Source organism: Podarcis melisellensis (genome assembly GCF_964234715.1).
Source record: "Podarcis melisellensis genome assembly, chromosome: 4".
NCBI classification, from domain to species: Eukaryota; Metazoa; Chordata; class Lepidosauria; order Squamata; family Lacertidae; genus Podarcis; species Podarcis melisellensis.
Genome location: NC_138531.1, coordinates 12,866,763 through 12,883,499, shown reverse-complemented (window position 1 = coordinate 12,883,499; position 16,737 = coordinate 12,866,763). Strand labels below are relative to the sequence as shown.

General features: G+C 44.5%; 1 protein-coding gene and 1 long non-coding RNA gene across 2 annotated transcripts in view; both read left to right on the top strand.

Moving 5' to 3' along the window:
- Window positions 1-16,737, top strand: part of CLDN10 (claudin 10) — a 105,751-nt gene that overhangs the window by 1,965 nt on the left and 87,049 nt on the right. The gene's annotated exons all lie outside the window — the stretch shown is intronic.
- Window positions 1,888-9,626, top strand: LOC309368365. The gene is made up of 3 exons (XR_014167737.1): window positions 1,888-1,993; window positions 8,700-9,205; window positions 9,453-9,626. It is a non-coding gene; the product is annotated as an uncharacterized lncRNA (long non-coding RNA).

Below are 16,737 nucleotides of genomic sequence, written 5' to 3'. Positions count from 1 at the left end.
GGTTACCACTGCAATTCTGCATGGTGTGGAGAAAGGGGAGAGAGAAATGTGATGCTTACACTCTCGTAACACTGATATGAAATCCACACCATGCAGCCCTTTCAATAAGTCAATTCTAAAGGGCTATCACATGGAGGATGGAGCAAGCTTGTTTTCTCCTGCTCCATAGGCCATTAGAGCTTGATGCAGTGACTCTCCTTCCTTGGAGGTTTTTAAGCAGCCCTTGGATGGCCATCGGCCATGGATCATCTAGTTGAGATTCCTGCATTGCAGGGGGTTGGACTAGATGACCCTTGGGGTCCCAACTCGACAATTCTATGATGCTATGTTCTATGATGCATCCAATGCGCCTTTAAAGCACATCACTTCCCCCAAAATGACACCAAACTGGGAGGGGTGGCTAACACCCCAGATGACAGGATGACACTTCAAAACGACCTTGACAGATTAGAGAACTGGGCCAAAACAAACAAGATGAATTTTAACAGGGAGAAATGTAAAGTATTGCACTTGGGCAAAAAAAATGAGAGGCACAAATACAAGATGGGTGACACCTGGCTTGAGAGCAGTACATGTGAAAAGGATCTAGGAGTCTTGACATGAGCCAACAGTGTGACGCGGCAGCTAAAAAAGCCAATGCAATTCTGGGCTGCATCAATAGGAGTATAGCATCTAGATCAAGGGAAGTGATAGTGCCACTGTATTCTGCTCTGGTCAGACCTCACCTGGAGTACTGTGTCCAGTTCTGGGCACCACAGTTCAAGAAGGACACTGACAAACTGGAACGTGTCCAGAGGAGGGCAACCAAAATGGTCAAAGGCCTGGAAACGATGCCTTATGAGGAACGGCTAAGGGAGTTGGGCATGTTTAACCTGGAGAAGAGGAGGTTAAGGGGTGATATGATAGCCATGTTCAAATATATAAAAGGATGTCACATGGAGGAGGGAGAAAGGTTGTTTTCTGCTGCTCCAGAGAAGCGGACACGGAGCAATGGATCCAAACTACAAGAAAGAAGATTCCACTTAAACATTAGGAAGAACTTCCTGACAGTAAGAGCTGTTCGACAGTGGAATTTGCTGCCAAGGAGTGTGGTGGAGTCTCCTTCTTTGGAGGTCTTTAAGCAGAGGCTTGACAACCATAGGTCAGGAGTGCTCTGATGGTGTTTCCTGCTTGGCAGGGGGTTGGACTCGATGGCCCTTGTGGTCTCTTCCAACTCTATGATTCTATGATTCTATGAAAATAATTTGTGCCAGATGGAAACCCAGCCGGATGGGCGGGGTACAAATACTGTAATAAATTACTATTACTATTGTGGCTTCCCTCTCACAGACCTATAGGCACCAGAACCCCTAACAAACTACAATTCTCAGGATCATTTTGGGGGAAGACAACTGGTTTTTGGAACAGAGATGGAGAACCTGCAGTTTGCTGACCTCCATTTCCTAGGAACCAAGAATGGGAAGCTCAAATGCTTCTAACAGTATGGTTACAGGGAGGAGCATGTATAAAATATTGAATGTACAGTGGTACCTCGGGTTACAGATGCTTCAGGTTACATACGCTTCAGGTTACAGACTCCACTAGCCCAGAAATAGTACCTCGGGCTAAGAACTTTGCTTCAGGATGAGAACAGAAATCGTGCTCCGGCGGCATGGCAGCAGCAGGAGGCCCCATTAGCTAAAGTGGTGCTTCAGGTTAAGAAGAGTTTCAGGTTAAGAACGGACCTCCGGAACAAATTAAGTTCTTAACCCGAGGTACCCCTGTACCTGTATCAGAATGATTAAAGGAATGTCAAGGAGGGAGGGAGGGGGAAAGAGAGATTGTGGAACTCTGGTGGTGGGTGATGATTGGATGAGGATTTGAAAGGGAGTTTGAATGCGAGGTTCTGGAAGGGGTGGTTGGGCAACTATTCAGTTTAGGATCAGTAGTCTAGTCGTCATTTTTGTAATAAAGCAGCATATAAGATAAAGAGAATTTGAGGCCTTAAGCTCAGGTGCACACGTCATTTAGTGAATCCTCCTTTAGTGAGGGTGCAGTACCCAGGATCTGGACCAAACATTGATATTTTTTGCTCTTTTCTAGTTTCATAGGTTTATGTTCTGGGTCTAATGATATAATAGGGGTGGGGGCTTTTTAAATAGCTGGGGCTGCCACACACTCCTTTTCTTCTTTAAAAACATAATAATTTTCCCTCATTTTCAAAAGCACATGCATGATCTCTTTCTTCAGATTCTTCAGTTACATTTGTTGTGAGACATTGGTGTTATATGCAGTATAAGGTTGGGAAGAAATGGGGGGGTGTAAATCTCTGGGTTTCTGTGCGGCAGCACAGAAGGATCACAGGATCCTTCCTTAATTTTAAAATTATTAACACCTTACGTTGTTTTTACCATTTTAAAGTAATTATTTTATATTTTTCACGTTTCACATTATTGGTAATTCTACCTTTAACAGTATACTTAATGTGTTACTTTTCGTATTTGTTTTATTTTGACAAAGTAATAATAAGTAAGAATAAAAATGTGCACCCCACCCCTGAGACTATTCCATTGTAACTATTCAACCACCCAAAATTTTAACACGTCTTATGATGGTTTGACCCCTTTCCGTTTTAACAGTACAAATTCTACAAATACTTTCCATATCTCCTCAAAATCATTTCTCCTGCATATTCCCCATCTTTCCTTAATGGCACATGTTAATTTATTATTAATAGCTATATCCTAACCTCTTTATACCATTCTTCCATTTTATTTTCCTCTTGCCCCTTCCAATGTGTTCTATCGTGTTTTATGTGCTCTGTTTTCTTCCTACTTTCTCAACCGGTTATTGACCTTAATCAGTATAGATCTATATATGCTCTGGGTTTACATCGTGATTCACAGTGGTGGAGGGCAGCTTGCTCACGAGAAAGCATGGATCAAACTGGGCTGCGATGGTCCCCAGGCCAGGGATTGTTGCAAAGTCGGGCTTTCTGGTGCAGAAAAAACAGCCCAAGGTGCTTGTTGTTAAAGGATTATTTGGCGCTCTGGTTCAATGAAGCTGCTTTTACACACTCACAAAATCGGGACTCGGTACGATTTGGGACTTGGAATGGAGAAATGCGCTTGGAAGTGTTTGGCAATGCTTGAAGCAACTCATCAAGAAAAGAAAAGAATTGCTGGCAAAGTAGCTAGCATCACCTAAGCTCCTTGCAAACTTTGTGCAAGCAATTGGGGAGTCGTGGATACAACAGCAATTAGCGAGGTCCCGTTTGCAATATCTAAACGACCGGCTTGCAATATTAAGCCCCCTTACCCAGTGTTTGTAGGGCTGGATGAAAATATTTTAAGTGTGTTTTAAGTGCAATATGCCATGTGACACTAGGTGGCAATGGTGAGCCTCATGGAAAATTCAGTGTATTTTTTAAAAAAACACTTTTTAAAAAAGCATTTTCAGAGCGGTTTGGGTTTTTTTATATGTGTGTAGATTCCATCTGGGAACTCAAGGCTGTTTTGGGGGGAAATCAGCAGTTCCATGCAGCCACTGTGACAAAAATTAGGCAGTGTGCAAACGATGTGCATGTCCAGACTTCAAGCAGTGTTGAAAACGCAGTGAGGTATGTTAAGAAAGCCTGATCACTGTTTTGTTGCGGTGTGTGTGTTTAAAGCCTGATGGAATGGCTCCTATCGAGAAACTATTGGAGAGTTTTCTTTGACTTTTAGAGGGCATGAATGTGTATGTGTGTGTGTGTGTGTGTGTAAGGGACGTGGGTGGCGCAAACAAACATTTTTTTAAAAAAAAGCCACATGAGTCAGCAGAATCATAAGATGGTCGAACAAATTCAGACGAGAGCAAAGCATGTAGGAAGGGCAGCTGAGCGACTTTTCAATGCCGAAAAGAGCATCGTTGCCAAGAGTGGTGCACGGACGAGAGAAAATAAACAGGAGCTAGCATCTCCCTGATAAAATTTATCTGTGTGGTAGAAGTAGGTTAGAAACTCTTTTTTTCAGGACACGTCCTCGTTTGCGTGGGTCTGTAAAATGAGAGTCGTCATAGCCATCCACAGTTAAAAGCAGACGTCGGCCCTTGTGTCCTCTTTTCTGCTCTGCAAAATATGGCAACACAACTCATGGCAGAATCGTTTTTATCAAACGGATCCTAAAAGAACCTGAGAGCAGCCGTACTGATCTCGGAGCAGGAAAGGGCCCCGGACAGCTATCACACCCCTGTTATTTCTCCCAAGAATTTGAATTGGGAATGTTTTTATTTTAATGTCGTGCCGTCGGCTTTGTAAACCTACTTCGGGATTAATTGCTATTTAAATGAGTAAATAATTTGAAAATGAGTGCTTGTTCTGCCCAATAATGAACCGTTTAATCGTGAGCATCAAGAAGCGCCCATTACCTTTGTAGAATGTAAGGTAACCATTCCTTGTATTATATTGTAAACAGCCCTGTGATCTTTGGATGAAGGACGTTATAGAAATTATTATTATTATTATTATTATTATTATTATTATTATTATTATTATTATTATTATTCCTGCCCCAGACACCTGTATCAGCTAACAAACACATTAGCAGGGAGCAGTATAGAAGCTCATTTTTGCTGAGGCTGCTCAAGGGTTGGTACAGCTGAGACTTTTGACCAGCCTGTAGATCTAAAGGTTCTGATGCCCCAACCCAATCCCATCCTCCTTATACCTCTCTCATCAGTAGCACCTTTTTCTGCCGGTGGAGAGGTAACAGCACTGCTTCCTAGCATCACCTTAGAGCCGCTGCAACCATCAACACCTGGGGATTATAAAGAAAGGTCAAAGAAACCCCGTTGTAATGGGAATTGGGGTTGCTTGTGCGTAAATTCCAAACTGCTCCGAGCTGGTTGTATAGCTGGACCTTTCCCCTGTTTGACAGCCCTAACAGCGCGACTGTCTCAGTCACTGGCAGAATCCGTCAGTGGGCGTTTCCTAAACTTTTCCCAACATAAGAATTCCTTAACAGAAAGTCTCCGCCTCGCTTCTCTGCGCGGAAGCCTTCTGCGCAGAGTGGGCGTGCCAAGCGGTGGTCCTGCACTCTCCTCACTGATCTCACTGGAAGAGTCTCGGAGCCTCCCCTCCGAAGTATTCTCAGCCTCTCCTTTCTCCCTGGTGTCACCTTGGTTTCCTTCCCCAACGGAAGCTCTCTCTCTCTCCTTGCTGGTTCCCTCTCCGGCATCATTAGGGAGCCTTACCTCTCCACTCGGCTCCGATGTCAGTTCCCTGACACCCGTGATTTTGGCTCCTTTCCAACACATACACAATTGCACATCTCGACTTTGTGGCCAGTGTTTTTCATAGGAATCTGCATGTTTCAGCAATCGTCTGAGCACTTAACACGGATCCTTACAATATCTGGCAAGTACCGTGGCCTGAAAAAATGTGTATTTGTTTCTTTTGGAGCAGAATGCTTTTATATAGGAAATGAGCACTAGAATAGAAAGGGACAGGGAGTTTCAAAGCAAATACAGTGGAACTTCAGGTTGCGAACGTGATCCATGCAGGAGGCACGTTCGCAACCCGCACCATTCGCAACCCGCAGCGCCACATCTGCACACATGTGGGTCGCAATTCGGCGCTTATGCGCAAAGCGTGATTTAGCGGTTCTGTGCACATGCGAGTGCCGAAACCCAGAGGTAACCCATTCTGGTATTTCCGGGTTCGGCGTGGTGCGCAACCCGAAATCGCGTAACCTGAAGCATCTGTAACCTGAGGTACCACTGTAGAAGATTGCACAGTTTTGTTCACTAAAGTTACAGTAATGCTTGAAGCAACTCAAATGTGACTGAGCAAGAGTACATCCTTTTTTCAAACAAATCCTTTCTGTATTGGGTGTGAGTTGCTTCTGATCGGTACGTGGCAGCTGCTTTGTAATGCATGTTCTCCATCAGTAGGTGTCGCTGTAGTGCTGCTTACAAGGTAATAACACAACAGCACCACCCAGTACCCAAAATCGAAACAGACCTACTATGAATTATAGTTGGTCTTGTATCACTGGTATCCTTGCAGAAAGCTCTTTGTGCAACTTGCACAGTACACAACGTCTGCATTAATTGAAAGCCCCTGCGGATACAAACAGCATTTGGGTCAGACTGTTTTTGTTTTTTGCCGTGTAAATGTAGGAGGACAAAGCTGTCCCCCTGCAAACTGAAGTGCATCCTAGTTACCTCTGTCTCTTCTCAGGCAGAAGAAAAACTGGAAATTGCTGGCCGCAATAAAGAACAGCCATGGGAGACACCCAGCAGTTGCTAAGAATCCACTGTCTATTTTCCTTATTCCTCCGGAATGCCGTCTATTGCTTGCCATCATCTGTAAAGGAAACAGGAGATTCAATCATAGTCCACTCACAAGGGCGTTACAGGGGCACAATAACCTGTAACCCCCCTCCCCAAGGCAGCCAATGTGAAGGCCATGAACACAAAACACACACAACATCTGACAATCATTTGCCACTTAGAGGGCAGTCCGATGGCAAGATCCTCAGAGATGGAGACCTTGGGCTTAGTCGGCATTATGTCCCCAACCCTGGCTCAGCCAAAGACATGCCAGCATAACTTGCTTAGCCCCCTGAGGATCGGGGCGGGGGGGGGGACTTAGGCTGGATCCTAAGCCTGCTCAGATTTTGTTTTGTTTTTTACTTTTTATTTATACTTTTTAAGTTTATACATTTCATTAGTTTTACAATCAATCTTAGATTTCAAAGTTTGACTTCCTTCTGAGGTTCCTTAATTTTTTAAAAAAAATCTTCTGCCTATCCAAATTCATTTAATTTGCTCATTTAATTATCTACTTTAAATATATACTCTTATGAAACTGCAGGTTATTACAATAATCCTGCTAGTGTTTTTATCTGTTTGCAGTTTATCTGTAAATAGTCAATAAACCTTTCCCATTCTTTTATAAAATAGACTGGACTCTTATGTCAGGTTACTGCTAAGGTCCTGCTGGTGGGTGACCTAAACGCAAGATTATCGTATTTTTCTCTCTATAGGACGCACTTTTCCCCCTCCAAAAATGAAGGGGAAATGTGTGTGCGTCCTATAGAGCGAATGCAGGCTCCTTGGCTTCGCCGCGACACGCCTGTCCTGGAAGCCGGAGGAGGAACAGAAGGGTCTCCTTCTGTTCCTTCTCCAGCTTCGCTGAAGGGCGCTGCAACTTCTCCCTCTCTGCGCAGCGCCTTTCCTGTGAAGGAGAGGCGCTGCGCAGAAGGAGAGAGAAGGTGCAGCACCCCTTGAGCAACGCGCCTGTCCTGGCTTCTGCTTTAGCCCTGCGCAGCCTCTTTGGGCAGGGGGAGCCTTCATCCCGCTGCCCTGAAGAGGCTTGGCGTGGTTACCCCAGAAGCCAGAACAGCCACACGGTATCCCAGAAGCCAGATCCCTCTTGCTGTTCTGGCTTCTGGGGTTCAGAATAATTTTTTCTTGTTTTCCGCCTCCCAAAACTAGGTGCGCCCTATGGTGCGAAAAATACGGTAGGTCCTGATGACCCCAGTTTAGAAACCAAATACAGGCAAAAAATAGGGTACCCTGACCACTTTGGTCCAGAGGCTTTACAACTACCAAGGCAGTCGAAGAATCAACATTCAAATTTTGCTGGAGCCTGCCTCCTCAAATTTTCTAGGCAGCTAAGTCTTCACATCCTAAATGGTTGCACCAGGGGCGACATCCCCGGGGAATATACATTCATGTCTGGGGTAAGATCCAGCACAATTGATAATATGTTGGCAGGAAAGCGAATTGCTAACAAAAATAGTGAATATAAAAGTGCTCCCATTCATAGAGGGGGACCACTTCCCTTTGCACCTCCAGGTGTCTCCGTTAAATGAGTCACCTTTCCTGAGAAGAGTATACCCTGCAGAGATCACCGCATTAGAGCGGCCTGGTTGTCAAGTCAAATGGACCACTGCACTGAAGAACTGAAGAAGATTCTAACCCCTGAAAAGCTCCATACAATTTTAACTGGCTTTGGGAATAATCCTAGGCCTGAGGACCCAGTTTCCAAGTATGAGAGCCTGCTCCAACAATTAAAACCCTATCTTTTTAATACCATAGAGAAAAGGCCGACTAAACCAATAACATCAAATAAACCCTAGTTTGATTACACCTGCTTTGAGGCAAAGAAAACCCTGCAAAATGCTTACAAAGCCGCCCTGACAGCCGAAAATTCTGTAAGACACCAAGCCTATCTTGCCGTCCGTGCCCTAAAAAAAGAGTACCGTATTCTTCGCCCCATAGGATGCACCGGCCCATAGGACGCACCTAGTTTTTTGGGGGGGAAATAAAGGGGAATTTTTTCCCTTTATTTCCCCCCCAAAACCAGGTCGGGGAATCCAAACCAGGTCGGGGAACAGTGGGATGGCGGCGCTCCGCCTCCCCGCTGTCCCCCAAGCTTGTGGGGCTGGCCAATATCTGCACGAAGCCTGGGGCGTGCTGTGCAGCGCGCCCCAGGCTTCGGGATGCAGGCTGCTATCCACAAGCTGTGGGAGAGCTACGCGACTTCGCGCCAGGCTCCCAAGGCTTGCGGAGAGCTTCCTGAAGCCTGGAGAGCGAGAGGGGTCGGTGCCTCTCGCTCTCCAGGCTTCAGCGAAAGCCTGCATTCGCCCCATAGGATGCACACACATTTACCCTTCATTTTTGGAGGGGAAAAAGTGCGTCCTATAGGGCGAAAAATACGGTATATTCTCCAGGTAAGTTTCACCATTTCTGCATGTTCCCTAAACCTGTTCAGATTGGTCATGTGACCTGGCAACCCAGCTTAAAACACTATTTTGTTTTTCCCTCTTGCCAGGCAGAGCAGCACATGGTGTACTTTACACTGGTGTAACTTACAGTGGCTTCCTCTATGCCAGTTTCTTGTGCATAGAATTGTTCCCTTGGGATGTAAAGTTTCTTACAGTTTTTTTTATAAAACTCCAATATACCCTTTGCTGTTGGCAGAGTTTCTATTGTGCATAACACTGGGCTCTGGAATCCAGCCTTTTAAGTATTTGGAGAGGCTTCTTTTGTGGCTGTTGTTAATCCTAAGGGTTTAATATTTCCTTATAGGAAGGGCCAGTCTTTGTCGGAAGGCGCACCCAAAACATGCAGGCGGTGTCCTTAATAGCTTTTTGTCTGAATACTCTTGGCAGCGCAAGGCTGAACGGAGCGAAAGATGCAAACTCTTCTGTCACCATGGCTCAGCAACATTGATACAGTGGTAACTCGGGTTACATATGCTTCAAGTTACATGCGCTTCAGGTTACAGATTCCGCTAACCCAGAAATAGTGCTTCAGGTTAAGAACTTTGCTTCAGGATGCGAACAGAAATTGTGCTACAGCGGCGCGGCGGCAGCAAGAGGCCCCATTAGCTAAAGTGGCGCTTCAGGTTAAGAACAGTTTCAGGTTAAGTACAGACCTCCGGAATGAATTAAGTACTTAACCCGAGTTGTAGTTAACTGTAGTTAACACTTAGCAATTTCAGATTGCTGTCAGTCATGAAAAGAAGATGTCTGTGCAATGGGCTGTTTGCTTGTGAGTGAATGCCGTTTTCACCACAGATGTGACCAGTCAAATCAAACACAGCCAACCAACCAAATATGATAGATTTTCCATTTATGCTGCCTTATGGGTGTAGGCAGGGCGGGGGGGGGGGAGCTGTGTCTCCCCAAATCAAGTAAATAAATAAAAATACTTAACTAAACAGAAATAATCAGAATATTTGAAATTGAAATGCTCGCTGAGGTAATTTGGATGATTTTGTGGCGCATTCTAGCGGTGCAACTGGCAACCCAACTCATTGATAGGCGTGGCTTCTGCAAACTGACCTTGAGCATGGCAGGTAGCTCGGTTCTGGAACAGGACAGGTGTCTGTCCTGTCGCCGCCCCCCCCCCGTGCCATAAATCCTGGCTACGCCCATGTGCTACCTGCCTGTGACATGGCGGGTCAACACAGATGACGGCTGGTGGTTTCGGTTCAGTTTGCTGAGTCCCAAGCTGTATACTCTCCTACTGTGCGCCGAACAATATCAGAAGTGAACTTTTGACTCTGCTACCCTCATGCCTTAGAGAGATTACATTTTTGCCTGCATTTTTCACCTTGTGCCTGCAAGCGTGACCATTTTTGTGTCCGAATTGCGTGGGGAAATCTCTCTCCCATGCTCAGATTTAGCGATGATAAGAGAAGTGCTGACAGGTGGTCACAGCCAATTAAAGGCTTCATTGCGTTTAGAGGCTAACCTCCCCTCTGTCGAATTACAGATTTGGCATAGGACATTTAATTACTGGCTTCGCCTAAATTTAAACCCCACTGGCCTACTACCCTTAGTATCGCAAGATACAAGAGCGCTTGGACTAAAATTGTCAACCAAAAGCTTTACTTTTCTGATTTATCCCCACAACATTTACTAACACTGGGCTTCAGTAAAGCAAATAATTTACAGTGGTACCTCTGGTTACATACGCTTCAGGTTACAACCGCTTCAGGTTACAGACTCCGCTAACCCAGAAATATTATCTCGGGTTAAGAACTTTGCTTCAGGATGAGAACAGAAATTGTGTTCTGGCGGCACAGCAGCAGCGGGAGGCCCCATTAGCTAAAGTGGTGCTTCAGGTTAAGAACAGTTTCAGGTTAAGAACGGACCTCCGGAATGAATTAAGTACTTAACCCGAGGTACCACTGTACTTATAGGGCCGTGGGTGGCGCTGTGGGTTAAACCACAGAGCCTAGGACTTGCTGATCAGAAGGTTGGTGGTTCGAATCCCTGCGACAGGGTGAGCTCCCGTTGCTCGGTCCCTGCTCCTGCCAACCTAGCAGTTCAAAAGCATGTCAAAGTGCAAGTAGATAAATAGGTACCGCTCCAGTGGGAAGGTAAACGGCGTTTCCGTGCGCTGCTCTGGTTCGCCAGAAGCGGCTTAGTCATGCTGGCCACATGACCCAGAAGCTGTACGCCGGCTCCCTCGGCCAATAAAGCAAGATGAGCGCCACAACCCCAGAGTCATCCACGACTGGACCTAATAGTCAGGGGTCCCTTTACCTTTACCTTTTACCACTGTACTTAGACAGCGCCTATATGATATCGAGCAGCAGAATAATCCAAAATATTTTTATTTTTTTTTATAAATATTTATTGGAGTTTTTAATAAGAGAAATACAGAAATAATAAACAACATTACTTTGTTTTTACAAAATTTCATAACATCTTTAGACTTCCTCACATCCCCCGCTCCCACTTACATCATTGATGAGTTTTTGTCAAGCAAATTATCATCTTATTTTCAATTTTATAACCACTTATTTAAATATAATATAATAGTTCTCCTACAAATTTTGTTTCTCTTAATCTCTCTCATCGCCAATTTCTAATCCCATTTTAATGATGGCCAATTATTTATAACCAAGCATCCTTCTTAATATTCCACTAAATCACAATGTTTCTGTAGATAAATCTTGAATTTCTTCCAATCTTCTTCGATCCTTTCTTCTCCCAGGTCTCGGATTCTGCCAGTCATCTCCGCCAGTTGCATATAGTCCATCAGTTGCATCTGCCATTCTTCCAGTGTGGGTAGTGTTGGTTTCTGCTTCCCTCACTGAGCAGCAGAAGTGCTTGTCACGAGACAGGTTGTTTACATTCCACAGAGTCTGTACTGTTGGGTTCCCACGGGAAAGGAGACTGGATGTGACGTACACTGGTTTCCTGTTTTTCACTGTTCTTTTGCAGTTTCTGTTTGTGATTCTCTCCGTGCTTTAGAGGAGAGATGACGCTTTCTCTGCTCCGGCAGAGGGAAAATGTTTTTCTGTAACTTACCAGCTTTGAACTGTAAATAAAGTAGCATAGAGCATGTTGGCTCATACTTTTCATCATTCCGCTGTGCACTGGACACTGCTTATCCCCAACATTTGGTTATGGGCCCAGAAAAATGCAGTGTTTTGAGGATGGACTTCAGAAGTCGGGCTCCTGGCAGAGGAACAAAGGAGCAAGGAGACAAAGTGCCGGCAAAGCATCGGAAAGCAGCAGAGAGACGGAACGCACGGTATCTGCTCTGCGCGTCAAGATGATTGATGAAGGTATGTGCTACTGCTCCGGGCAGCCTGCCAGCTTCTAATTAATGGCTTTAAGGCTGGACTTTGAACTTTTTCCACGGCACAAGCGTAGTGGCTTGGATGGCTGGGAAAGTGAAAGTAACTTTTACAAATGCTGCAGTTTCAAAGCAGCTGCAGACATGACGCAGCAAGAATTAAAGGGCAACATAGAGAAAGCACTTGGGGACTTTCGCTATTGAACTTGCCTTTGGGAATGCAGTTTGAAGCAGCTGCAGATAAGCAAAGAGGCTCAGGCAAGGCAGAGGCTGTTTTGAAATTGCCTTTGGATTAAAGCAGCTTGATTTAAAGCAGCAGTGATGGCTAGCTGCAGAAGGCTGGATGAAGCAAGTGGGGAATTTGATACCACTGATCAGCCAAATGCTCAACTCACAGTAGCCTGTAATACTGCCATGATTCAGAATGTAGCAGATCGGCGGGGTGATAGCTGCATGGGAAAGGGGGAGTCTTCACAGTCATCATCCCATAGTGCAGTGGAACCACCAGATGGCGCCAAAGCTTTGAAGGCAGTGAAATGCTACTCGTGTGGACGTCTAGGCCATATGAAGAGGGAATGCAAATATCCCAAGGCCAAGACAGAGCAGCGCAGTGGAAGCTCATCGCGTGGAAAAGGCCAGAGCAAAGGCAAAGGTCCGGTGTCCAGGACAACGCAGCACAAGGCAATGGTCTCACGCTTCGCTCCAAAGGTTGCAGAGGTTGCAGAGGTCCAGAAGAAGTCTAGATCTTTCTTCGTTGTTGATTCAGCTGCAACGCACCACATGTGCAACGATAAGCGACTGTTCGTGTCTTTTACACCGCAGGAAGGTGCAATTCACCAGGCGGATGGCCACACGATCCCCAGTAAAGGCTACGGAACTGTTGTTCTTCACAGTTTGGACTTATCGATACAGGACGTGCTTTATGTGCCGGACGCGAAACATAATCTGCTTAGCGTTGGACAGCTGATGGAGCGGAAAATAGACGTTTCCTTTACGAACAATAGATGCATCATCACAAAGAAAAATGATTATCAATTGTATGCTGAATTTGTTGATCGTTTGTTTGTTTTGTATTATGATGATGTTGTGCAGGATGACACTTGTTGCATTGCAGGTTCTAACAAAAGTTTGCATGCAGAATGTATTCACGATTTTCACAGGAAATTTGGACATTTGCATTTTGAGGCAGTATCTAAAATGCCTGCCTTGGTTGAAGGTATGACTATTAAACCCTGCAGGTACCACATGAAGTGCAAGGCATGCGCAGCAAACAAGGTGAAAATGGCTGCGAAAGGTAAGGTGTCTAGTAGGCAAGCTACAGAACCATACCAAATTATTCATGCTGATTTGGTTGGACCACTAGCGCCCTCTTTGGGTGGGAATAGGTACTTCATGGTTCTCATTGATGCATTTTCCAGGTATATTTATGTGTACAATCTCAAGCAGAAATCAGAGGCTTTTCCTAGGTTCAAGGAATTCTGTGCTTGGTTGGGAAATGTGCATGGTAAGAAGATTAAGATTCTTTTCACCGACCGGGGGGGAGAGTTCACTTCTCAGCAGTTTGAAGCTTTTCTGGCTGAGAAAGGAATTCAACATGATTTGTCTAGTCCTCGCTCGCCATGGCAGAATGGACTTGCGGAACGAGCAAATCAGACATTGCTTCAAGGGTTAAAGACCTTGCTGCATGATGCAAATCTTCCAGAGAGTTATTGGGCCGAAGCTCTCTCATGTTTCACTTACAGGTATAATCGCAGGTTGTCTTCAGCGATTGGTTGTACCCCCTATGAGAAGATGTTTGGCAAGAAGCCATACATCAAACACATGAAAATTTTTGGTTCGGACATGTGGGTTCACTCACCACAAAACTCCAAGTTAGACAAGCGTGGTTTGCATGGTATCTTTCTAGGTTATCAGAAAGGTTCTTACAGAATAATGATGACTGACTCTAAGGAAATTAAGCTCACAAGAAGTGTTGAGTACAATGCCAAGTGGGGGGAGAATGTGGGAATTTTCCAATGTTATCCTGATGACAGTGATGAGACTGAGGATAGTCAAAAGCAACCGCAACAACCCACACCCACTGATGAAGGTTCTGATTCTGAGTCTGAAACTGAATCAGATGATTCAGAGGATTTCAAGAGTGCGAAAGCCTCTATGCGACCCTCTGAAAGCTCTGATCAAGAATTGGAGGAACCATTGTTCACAATAGGTCGTTTTTCTCCTAAGAAGGAAGAGGAGAGTGTTGAAGACTTAAGGCTAATTCGTAGGTCACAGAGAGCCACAAAAGGTAGACCTCCAAAGAGATTTGCTGATGAGTTTGCTAAGATTGCAGTAACAGCTGTTAAAAGCTCCAAGAAGGTTTTTGAACCTTCAAGTTTCCAAGAAATCCAGGATTTGGATTCAAAGGAAGCTGAGCCATGGTTAAATGCCATGAAGGCTGAGCTTGATTCCTTGGAAAGGAACAAAACATGGGAACTTGTTCCGGTAGTTCCAGGAATGAAATTGCTTGGAAGCAAATGGGTCTTCAAAGCGAAGACTGATCAAAATGGCAAGATAGTCAGACACAAAGCCAGATTGGTAGCCAGAGGATTTGCACAGGTACCAGGTGAAGACTATCACGAGACCTACTCACCCACAGTGAGGTATGAGAGCATTAGGCTTATGCTCAAGCTAGCTGCAGAGGAAAATCTACACATTAGTCACCATGATGTGAATACAGCTTTTCTGTACGGATCTCTAGATGAATCACTTTATATGCTTCCACCTGATGGCGTACAGGTAAAACAGGGATTTGTTTGTGCTCTGAAAAAGTCAATTTATGGTCTCAAACAAAGTGCACGGTGTTGGCACACAAAACTCACTGAAGTATTGTTTTCTCTAGGTTTTAAGCAAGGGAAAGCTGATCCATGTGTATTTGTCAAAGAGGAGGGGCAAAAGAAACTGTATTGTTTGTTTTATGTTGATGATCTTTTATTCTTTTGGAAAGATGTCACAATGTACAATAACGCCCTAGCTCAACTGAAAGAGCACTTTGACATGAAAGATCTTGGTGAGGTAAACAACTACCTATCTCTGGAAATAGAGAGAGATCAAGATGGTAACATTCTAGTACACCAGTCACGGAAAATTGCTGATGTGTTAAGCAAACTAAACCTGATGGATGCTAACCCTGTGGACACACCGATGATAACAGGTTATCAGGTAGATGACACTGAAGAAGCATTTTCTGACACTACACTGTACAGAAGTGTGCTAGGCAAGTTAAACTTCATTGCCAGATGTTCAAGACCAGACATTGCTGTTAGCTGTAATTTGCTAAGCAGACAAGTCAACAATCCTACTGTTAAGGATTGGAAAGCTCTGAAACGCATAGCGCGGTATTTGAAAGGCACTATGCATTACAGACTGAGATTTAACAATCAGAAGTCTGGTGGTCTTGAGATATTTGCAGATGCAAGTTTTGGAAGTGACACTACAGACAGGAAAAGTACGTCTGGAGTTTGCTATAAGTACAATCAGGGTCTATTTGATTGGTCATGCAAGAAGCAAACAACAGTTAGCTTAAGTACTTGTGAAGCTGAACTGAATGCACTGTCTTATTCACTTAAAGATTGTGAATGGTTGTTACAATTGTGCAAAGACATGAAAATTCCTGTCAAATGTCCAATCCAGGTTTACCAGGACAACAAAGCATGTTTGGCTTTGCTGAATTCTGAAGGTTGTAAGCAAAGCACGAAGCACTTGCAATTGAAGGTGCAACATGCTAGGGAACGTATTCAGAAGGGACTCGTAACGGTGTCCTATATGCCAGGTAATGAAATTCCTGCTGATGTATTGTCCAAGATTGTATCAAGGGATCAACACTGTACCTATGTGCAGAAGTTGGGTTTGTACTGATATTGTACGAACACGCTGCCCAGTGATGTTCACAGAAAGGGGGAGGATGTTGGTTTCTGCTTCCCTCACTGAGCAGCAGAAGTGCTTGTCACGAGACAGGTTGTTTACATTCCACAGAGTCTGTACTGTTGGGTTCCCACGGGAAAGGAGACTGGATGTGACGTACACTGGTTTCCTGTTTTTCACTGTTCTTTTGCAGTTTCTGTTTGTGATTCTCTCCGTGCTTTAGAGGAGAGATGACGCTTTCTCTGCTCCGGCAGAGGGAAAATGTTTTTCTGTAACTTACCAGCTTTGAACTGTAAATAAAGTAGCATAGAGCATGTTGGCTCATACTTTTCATCATTCCGCTGTGCACTGGACACTGCTTATCCCCAACAGGTAGATCTTGAGTTTTCCTGTTCTTAGCGAGTAGTATCCTTGCTGCTGTTGTTGCATACATAAAGAATGTTCTATCCTTCTTTGACACCTTCTGGTCGTCAATACCCAGAAGGAAGGCCTCTGGTTTCTTAGTGAAGGTATACTTAAATACCTTTTTCAACTCATTGTATATCATTTCCCAGAAGACCTTCACTCTAGGGCAGGTCCACCAGAGGTGAAAGAATGTTCCTTCATTTTCTTTACATTTCCAACATTTGTTATCAGACAAATGGTATATTTTGGCAAGTTTAACTGGGGTCATGTACCATCTGTATATCATTTTCATTACATTTTCCTTCAAAGCATTACATGCAGTAAAGTTCAGCCCAGTGGTCCACAACCTTTCCCAGTCTTCAA